A 10,398-nucleotide genomic window follows, 5' to 3' on the forward strand; every position below is an offset into this window, starting at 1 on the left:
TTAGCAAATATACGCACTAACCCAGCTAAGTACTACTGTACTATACTTATTACTATAAGTATAGGTAACAGTATAATAAGTGGAAATGATAAGCAATATTCCGGTAATGTAATTGACAAATTCCGAGAGGCATTTGACAACACCCACAAAATGTTACCTTCTTACACTATTTTCAATAGTTGCAAAGTATTGAACAAATATTATAAAATTGCTAATACAAGGAATGGAAAACTGTAACAAAAAGTCAAACCAAATGTATTATAGGCCAATATACAAAAACTTATGACCTTATTCTAGAAAATTGTAAATATAAGTTTCATTTACATCATAGTGTATCCTTTTCTTACACTTGCATGCATTTAAATTTTTTGGTAAAAATTATTTTTTATTAAGAAAAGAATTAAGGCAAGGTCCAATTAATTACTAAATCACAAAAACGTTCTTTAAAGCGAACTTAATTGAATTGTCGAAAAAATTTGTAAGTGAAACGAGAAAGTCGTTTTCAATAAGAAAGACGTCACTTAATGTGCTACTCGACACAAAAAAAGATAATTTTGTAACGTAAACGTTAATTAAATTTTTCTATGAAAATGAAAAATTCTGGACACGTGACCAAATATTGATACATGTTTTCGAGACCAAAAACTATTTGGTTTGTTCAATATACAGATCAAGTATTGAGAAAATTAAAACTAGCTATAGAAAGAAGAGTATGGACAAAGATGCATAATTTATTAAGTTATTGGTTCTGATTACATATTTCCATTTATTTCAATTTAATGTAAGGCACTGATTGTTTTCTGTATCTATTTAAAAACATAAAACTTTTTTTTTTTAAATTGGATTACATAAAATGCAACATAAAAATAAATATTATAAAAAATTGTCTTGTATTATAATATCTTGGCACGATAAAAATTAATTGCAGGACAACAAAAATAAACAATACCTAGAAGCTATTTTTAAATTAAAAATATGTTTAACTAGGGATCGTGTTATCGTTGACCCAGCATGCACACAACCACTTTTCTAATAATTTTTAATCAACTCTCCACATACTCTTTTATTGCAAAAAAGTAGTGATTACATAGAAACATGCGCTGAAAAATCCACACCTGCATCCAGTAAACTGATCTTTTTTTATATAGAGAGGAAAAAATAGGAAAAATGTGTGACCTAAAGTGAAACTGAAATCGGAAGACGAGCAGTTAATCCTGTTAATAATAATAATTTTAAAATATTAGAATGTTAGAAAGAATTGTCATTTGTCATTTGTTATTTGAATTGTTATTTGGTTTTTGTAGAAGTAAATATAAACAAATTTAATTGTACAAAATTAAAATTTTATTAACATTATCTTTACTATTTACAAGAAACTTCAATGAAACTTCATGCAGCTTAATAATTTGCTTATATTCACAGACAGACAGACAATACAAGCCCGTATAATAGAAATTATCCGTACGTAAAATAATCTTCTGCAAATTTTATCTCAAATCTGAACGCTTTTAGGGGTTTTATCGCTGACAGAAAGGGTAATCTCTTTCCGCAATATGGTCGTAATTGGACGCATTGGAAGTTGAACTTCCCAATGCAAATAATTGCATTTGCCATCATGGAAATTCTTTAAAGGAATGTGCCATAATGGAAATTTTATTGTGGAAGTGCTTAAAGTATTCACATTAAAAATTATCACTTTAGAATTCTGCAGTTCTGCTCCACAGTGATAAGTATCCTTCAATGATGGATTTTGGAATTGGAATATATGGCTTGTTCAAGTTTAGCAATGTAAACGTTCGCCGTTAAGAAGGCTCTTTAAGAACTAAGATTTGTCATGTTTTCTTAAGTCAAACACCCATAAATCACTTATAGTGTCAAAAATAGCTTGAAAATAACTTACTACAGAGATTTTAGTTTGGTCACCACTTTTACCAGAAGTCGGAGAGACAAGAATAGAAAACATTTTGAAGCGAGTTTTGCAGCAAAATAGAGGTTGCTAAATGTTTTAGGAACCCGGAAAAAGTGGATTGGACAACAAAGTATACCGGATATATAACATGATGACCCCTTGATATACTAGAACACTTTTCTATCGATGTAGCTCATATTAAGACATTCGGTATGTAGAGCAAGTGTAGACACTAAAATATCTTTGCATTACTTTCAAGATTTATTTTATTAGTAGTCTACAAAGTGCATGGTTTCCGTACTGAAACTCGATTTCAAGTTTGAAATCTACATAAAGCCTACAAAACGTTGTATTGTTTAGTGACGTTGATATAATAATGTTGGATTCACAAAAAGAAGACATTAAGTGAAATAATGTTTTATAGAATAATAATATTTGATAACAATTAATAACAAAAGTTGTAAGCTTCAAATTAGAAAAGCTTACTGTAGTAAAGCCTACGCATGCTTTTAGCGGTCACGCAATAAGAGTTATAAGCAATCAGCTAAAAATGTCTCCAATGCAAAAAGTGCTAAATTTGGTTTGATTGAAGCCCATTAACTATGGGATATGTTTTTGGGGTAATTGCTCAACACAGCTCCTCTCTCATATAAACGATGTCTATAGGGGCAACTCCAATCATTATGTATCATTTAATATCTCTAATATCAATATTTATTTTAGCGTCTGTGCTCTTAATTGGCATACAAATTATGAAAGTTTGGACTCACTTGTTTGTGAAGTTGTTAAATATTTTAGTTTATCTTATCATCTCTGTTTTAATCATATTTTTTCTATAACTAGTTTCACCTACTAACTATTATGGAACATACTGGCAAATTGAGTTTCCACGTTACCCTCTACCACCGCATTTAATTGCCAATTACCATGTCTCTTAAGAGATTGATTAATCTGCAGCAGAATCGCAAAAGAGGGTCGAAAGCTATTTCCTGTGTATTCGTCTAAATTTGATAATCTAAGTGTGCTAACTTGTTTTTCAATTTTTCAAAAAGCTAACTCTACTGCTTATAAAGTACAGTATAGCTTGTAATTTATTTGCTTACTGACTTTCATAGTATAATGGTTAATTAGACAGTTTGTAAGATAAAAATGACGTAGAAAAATTTTCAACAAGGTTGTAATCAACATGATAAAAAAACTCACTTCATATTATAAACATTCCATCAATTTTACAATTTTCAGAATAAGTTATTCATATCAAAACATTAATCGGTTCAATAAGTTGTAACTACTTTTTCAAATAATTTTGACCCCAAAACCATGTTAGTCATATTATTTAATTAGTAGGGGTACAGGACGAATTTTCTATACAGGGTGGTCCAGTTTTAAGTGTCAATAATTCACCATTTGATAGCCAATCAAAAAATAAGTTGACTTGCATTATGTCATTTTTCTGAAAAACGTTTCCTAAGGAAGATACAGTCCTCTAAATTTCAATTTAAAAAATCGTTTTATAGTTTAAAACTTGAACTTGAACATTCAGGACTTGTGAAAGTCCAAATTTGTACTGAATAGTCTAAAAACTTTTTTACTATTAGGAATGGTCTTATGATTCGCTTTCTCAGACTGCCATCCTGGTTGAATGTCTGAAACTGGCATTCAAGAACTAAAAAAAGTCCGGAAATCAAGACAAAGATTGTATTATGCATGAAACTCATTTTTTGCTACTAAAAATAATATAAAAGTTGCTTTTTAATGCTAGAACTGACTTTACTAGGACTAAAGAGAGTCCAAAAGTATATTTTCAAGACTTTAATTGGTGTACAACTGAATTTTCTGGACTGGACAACAAGTCTAGAAGTAAATTAAATTTTCGGACTATTTTATTTCTAAAAATTAGTTCTCAAGACTATTATTGTAGCATTTGGTACCAAAATTGTTTACTTTTATTACTGAGGAAACTTGACTTTTAGAAATAGTCTTAAACTCGATTTTTCAGTTTTAAAAAGCACTAAAAACAGTCTGAATTTCTTAGAGATGCTACAATTTATTACACCTATGAGTGTAGAAGTCAATTTAATAGTGAAGAAGCTTGAAATAACCTTTTCAAGACTTTGGTCAGTGGACACACTGGCTTTTAGGCCTGATAAGTAAAAAACTTTGATAGTCTTGAAACTCGATTTGAGGGACTGAAAACAGCCTTAAAACACTAAAAACAGTCTAGTTTATTAAGAAATATCCGAATTTTTAGCACTGAGGTGTCTAGAAGTCGATTTAATAGTGACAAAGCTTGGAATGCTATTTTAAGTCTATGAAGAATGTAAAAATTGTTTTTTAAGTTTGCTATGTCAACAACTTGGTGAAGATAGTCTTGAAACTCGATTTTCCAAGCAGTTTTGAAGCACTAAAAATAGTCCAGAATTCGAAGAAAATGAAAAGCAAAGTAAAAAGCACGAAAAGTTCGTTTTCAAGACAATTTTCATGAATCTAATGTCAATGTCCTGCATCTAAGACTATTTTCAAGACTAAAATATTGAAATTTGTCTTCAAATTATGAAAACTTACTTCAAATGCAAATTTTAAGCTTCTGATGTCACTTTTCATTAGTTCAGTCACATTTTGGGGTTCAAGTCAATTTTTAAGGTTTAAATGGATGAATTTGTAGTAGCAAATTCTTGAAAAAGTACTTAGTTTTTATGTCTACAAGTCAATTTTCAGTATTAAAGATTAAAGTCTCTCGATTTGCATGAAAAGTCAATTTTCAAAACTAAAGTCTTTCAGTTTGTCTGGAAACTATGAAAACTGGCTACAATAATATTTTTTAAACTTCTTAAGTGAATTTTCCGTTTCCAAGACAATTTTTAAGTTGGGTTGGGTTAGTTTTGGGTCTTTGACCGTAATAACGTGTAATAAAGTGCTTGTTCCAAATTTGATCAATATTGCTCCAACGGTCCGACCGTTATGACAAAAAAAAAACGATATTTTAAACAGAAATTTGAAGGACTGTATTTTCCTTAGGAAGCACTTTTCAGGAAAATGACATAATGACTGTCAACTTATTTTTTAATTGGCTATGGATTGGTGAATTATTGACATTTAAAACTGGACCACCCTGTATACAACAATAAAATAGAAAAACTAACTATTTGATAATAGCTATTTATGTAACCAGTTACGAAAAGATCGATTTTGTGTAACGAATGAATGTTTGTAGGGCGAGCGCAGCGAGGTCCTACAATTTGAATGAGTTACACAATAAGACATTTTCGAAACGTGTTGCATACATAATTTTTTCTAATTTTGACCAAAAAGCTGTGAAAACCATCTTTTAAAGTGATTTAACACAAATATTCACTTTCATAGCACCTTGTATAAATAGTGACAACGACATGGATGTCGCCCATATGTTTCTACGGAAATGCATAAAAACAGGGAGTGATGAAATGAACTTTTCATAACTAGTTACATAAAGTGATACTTTATGTAACTAGTTACATAAAGTAAAACGTTTTGTCACTCTAATCAGTTTTGAAAAGTGTCACTTTATATGCCAAAATTAGAAAAATAATATAAACACATTTTTTAACTGTTAATGTCTTTTTCCTTCTTATCATACTTTAGTTGAGTGCCAAAATAACGTATAACTTAGTAATAACAATTACACACCTTGTACTCTCAATTTGATTTATATGTCCGTTGTATGTGCTTGTAATTCTAAATTGCTGGTAATACTTCTTCATATTTTTTAGCCCTGAGGAAGCGATAAATAAAGTGCTTAAATTTGAACGTGTTATGGTGATAAGAGATGAGGTGTTCCTCTGAGCTGTGCCAGCCAAACCATTAAAATTGTAATAAAATACATTTTCGGTATGTAATAAGGCAAAGAAATGGGTAAGAGTTGTTCAGATGTTCGTTTTGTTCTTTCTTTTTTAAATGTTATCACCTACTTGGGTCAACGACATTCTGATGTAACAAGATTTTTTTTAGATACTAACAGAATTATTATTGATTTATATTATATTTCCGCTAATTGCAATTTTCTTACAAACCTGTTTTACAAAGTATTACTTAATTCAATATAAAACAGAAAGGCAGAAAATTAAGAGTTAAGCAACAAAATCAGAACCAATAGATATTCCTGTTTTTACAGTTTAGTCAAAGAACTATAATAGTTATTTTTCTGACAAGGGCGGAAAGTGATACTTTCCCGCACGCTGACTGAAGTTGCCCAACCGAACGTAGCGATTTTGGGCATCAGTCAAGTGCGGGGAAGGCACTTTCCGCACGTGATACGGACGGAGATTGATTACCATAAATGGAGATATGTAATGAATTTCCTCTAATCTACTTGTTACTAATATTAATAATAAATGAACAGTCTTTATGTGGAATAATAATTTAGAATATGATACATCAATTAACATAATTTAATTTTCCCATCCTAGTGCGGGAAAATGATTTTTTTACGCACTAGTGCGGGAAAGTTATCATTGTAGCTTGTAGAAAAAATAATACTAGCATAAAACTAAAATGAAAACTATTGACTATTGCCCGTCCTGTTGGATTTATATCCTACAGTGTGGGCATTTTCATTAATTTATCAGTTTTAGATTTGGTAATAGTAATTTACGTTACAAGTCCGGGAAATGGGTTATTAAAGTACAAGTCTAGATGTTTTGTATATTGTACAACAAGGGTGAAAATGATGTCCCTATCGCACGAGCAAGAAAATTTGAGCACGACGCCGAATTTACGCACGCTGAAGATTGTCTGTGATTGTTCTATTTCTTTACGCACGCTGAAGATTGTCTGTGATTGGTCTAATTCTTTACGCACGCTGAAGATTGTCTAGGATTCTGTATTCGTTCAACCGTTGGCAATTACCTACTTATCCGTTCTCTAAACTGTTAAGGAATGAACATCCCTGTAGAAGTAGAAAAAGTATATCAGCCATTTTTAGATATTCAAATAATATTACATACTTTATAGTTTATACGAACAACTTTACCACTGCAGAACATTTTCAGCTTATTTTCTGCATCTCCTATCCATTTGTAATACGAATTCAGTAACACCCTCTAACAGAATCACACGTGCAATACCAAAACTAAAAGATATTTCTATTTGTGCAGGCTGAATATTTTAATTTTTCGATAAAACCGCAGAAATAAAGTTATTCAAAATTGAAACTGAACTGAAAATTATTTTGAATCTTTATAGCAACATTCTGATGATTGAGGCTTTGGTGTGTTAAAATAATAAAAACTTTTTTAATTTCCACTATTATTAATCACACGTGAAAACAATCATTATAACCTTTAAATAATATAAAAAATTAGAGTTTTTAACAGTAACAAATACAAAAATTTCTTGTATCTTTATTTTTTTTTAATTGAATAATTTAATTCTTAACCTTTGCCCTTATTATTTCAACTTTTAATAGCGCAAAACTTTGTTAAAAAGTCACTAACTATTTAGGCATTCTTAAGATAAAAATTTGAATAAATATTTCCTAGCACAATGGAATTGGTTATCGCACAGTCCATTATTCTCTAAGAAGGGATTTGATTAAATCTCACTTTAACGGGCTCTTTAATCTCAGTCTGCCATGCATCTGGAACAACCATTTCAACAAAGTTTGGCTAGACTGTCTGAATAATTTGAACGGTCAAACTTTAAAACTCTAAATTTAATTTGACACCCTTCCACTGTAGAAAGTTTCTCAATCATTTTTTAAAAGCACTTCAGTAGTAATCAAAATTGAAAAGTTTTCAATTCTTATGCGCGTTAAAGTTGTTGAAAAAACAATATCAAAAATTTTTCTAAATGTACTAAAACATAAATAAGCAAAAATTGGCTAAACATCGCTTACCAAAAAAACTTTAAGAAAGTTTCCAACTGTCCGGTGCGCAAAAACTGGATATTGTCACTGAGTTTCCTCGATCCCTTCGCGAACGGCCGGAAAATTCAACTAACCGAAAATGTGAATGAAACCTGCGGGAAAAGCTGTACCTACCCGGCGTTGCCGATTTTCTTGGAATTTGCAAAATTGACCCAAAAGTAAATTGCTGCAATAGTGCAATAAATATACGCGTGTCGTTGCATGCATGACCCCTACTGCAAATAATGTTATTAATATCCACCAACGTTCTGGCATGTTGCATGCTGATCCTAATCAAAATATAACCATGCAATTTTCCAGGTATGCATTTTATTAGCGAAACTGCAATTCACTTTGGATGTGTAGGAAGGATACGTGAAAATTACTTTTTTCGTGCATTTAAAATTGAGATTTTATTATTATACAAACAGATTTAAAAATTGTCAGTTGATATACTATACAAGTCAATTATACATTTTGACTTGTCGATCAAGATTAAAAAATTTATAGTTTTGGGGTTCCTGTTGGTTTGCTTATCATTAAAAAATGATAAATCTTTACTTATTTTACTGTCATCGTATTTTCAATGTAAACTAAATCACGCTGATTTTGTTACTTTTCAAGTATGTTTTGTACCTCCATGGGATTGAATTTGACAGTTTCCAGGTTTAGGACGAAACTAACTGACGGCCAAATGTCGTAACAATTCCACTCAGAAAGCGTAAAATACGTTTGGTACTGTTTATACTGATTTTACTAGATTTTATTAATGTTTTGCGGTTTCAGCAAAAATAGACTAAAATTAAGTCAGAAACACAAAATCAAATGTTATAAATACCAAAAATGCACCGATGAAACTATAAAATGCATTGAACCAAAATCAAACAGATTTCGTTACTTTTCAAGTATGTTTCGTTGTTTTGTACCTCTATGAAATTGAATTTGGCAGTTTTAAGGTTTAAGATAAAAAACAGAACTGCAACCTATAACTGACAGCCAAATATCATAACTGTCAAAATTCCACTTATAAAGCTATAAAACAGGTTTGGTACTGCTTTTACTGGATTTTAAGACTAGCTGGTTTGTGGTTTTAAGCTTTCTGGAGAGGATTTTAACCGGTATCATATTTAAAAATAGACTGAAAGTTAAAACATAAAAAAATACGCAGAAATAATTAGCTTTCTTAATTTTTCCAAGTCACGTCACTTTTTCCCGTCATTTTGATACTCCTGTCAGGGTCTCATAACAGTTTTCCACTATTTTAAAGGCCTTTTCACTTTTTCTTTATAATCACATGACTTTTCCGCCATTTTGAGACCGCTTGAGATTCCCTCAAGATGGCGGAAAAATACTATATCACGTGACCTTTGACTGTCAAAATGACGCAAACTATCTAAATTTGGCAAGAGCTCTTTAGCACAAAAGTTCCTAGAGATCACTAGTTTTCAATTCAACCAAACATATCTCCGTTGTTTGAAGAAAACTCAAAAACATGTAAAAGGAGAAAGTTATAGGGAATTTCATCCTCTACAGCATTGCTATAATGCACTTAAACCTAATATATATAACTTAATAACACCCCTTAAGGGTCGCCCTAGGGAAATTATTGTCACAAACTGCCCCCAATGCAAAAAAATACGTAGAAATAATCAGCTTTCTTAATTTTTCCAAGTCACGTGACTTTCTGTCAGGGTTCCATAACAGTTTTCTGCTATTTTAAAGGCCTTTTCACTCTTTGACGCTTAGAGGACAATTTGAGAACCACTGATGCCATCTTGGTTCTTCTGAGCAACTATAAACAAGTTTAAAACATCTGATGACATTTTCCTAAGATTAGAATATAATTGGAAAGCCGTCGATACCATTTTGGTGCTTCTGAGCAACTAGAAACAGTTTTAGAACTTATGGTAACATTTTAAAGGATCAGAAGACAGTTGGAGTACTGCTGATACGAATTTGGCGTTTCTGAGCAACTGGAAACAGTTTTAGAACTTCGGGTAGCATATTAAAGGATCAAAAGACAATTGGAGTACTGCTGATATTAATTTGGCGTTTCTGAGCAACTGAAAACAGTTTTAGAACTTCGGGTAGCATATTAAAGGATCAGAAGACAGTTGGAGTACTGCTGATAACCATTTTTGCGTTTCTGAGCACCTGGAAACAGTTTTAGAACTTTTGAGGACATTTTAAAGGATCAGAAGACAGTTGAATAATCGCTGATACTATTTTGATGTTTCTGAGCAACAAAAAGTCTAAAAACCTTACAAAACGCATAGAAATGTTGCATATTGCCTAAAAAATGTTGAAAAAAACTTTAGAATGTTGCAAAAGGTCTAAAAACTTTCCAAAACTTCCAAAATGTTGCAAATTATCTAAAAATGTTGCTAAAAGTTTTGAAATGTTGCAAAAAAAAAACTAAAAATGTTGTGAAAGGTCTAAAGAACTTCGAAAACTCATATAAATGTTGCAAATTGTCTAATTTTGAGTCCGCTTGAGATTCCGTCAAGATGGCGCTAAAATACTATATCACGTGACCTTTGACTGGCGAGATGACGCAAACTATCTAAATTTGCCAAAAGCTCTATAGCACAAAAGTTCCTAGAGATCA

The 10,398-nt window shown here is 31.2% G+C and overlaps 1 protein-coding gene across 1 annotated transcript in view; it reads right to left on the reverse strand.

The window, feature by feature from the left end:
- Nucleotides 1-7,987, reverse strand: part of LOC145724708 (adipokinetic hormone/corazonin-related peptide receptor variant I-like) — a 72,897-nt gene extending 64,910 nt beyond the window's left edge. The window contains exon 1 of the mRNA XM_081973106.1: nucleotides 7,782-7,987. The gene's annotated coding sequence lies outside the window, so the exon portion shown is untranslated. The remainder of the gene's footprint in view (nucleotides 1-7,781) is intronic.
- Nucleotides 7,988-10,398: the final 2,411 nt, after the last annotated feature.

This window comes from Ips typographus, linkage group LG2, assembly GCF_016097725.1.
Source record: "Ips typographus isolate SLU linkage group LG2, UJ_Ityp_2.0, whole genome shotgun sequence".
NCBI lineage: Eukaryota > Metazoa > Arthropoda > Insecta > Coleoptera > Curculionidae > Ips > Ips typographus.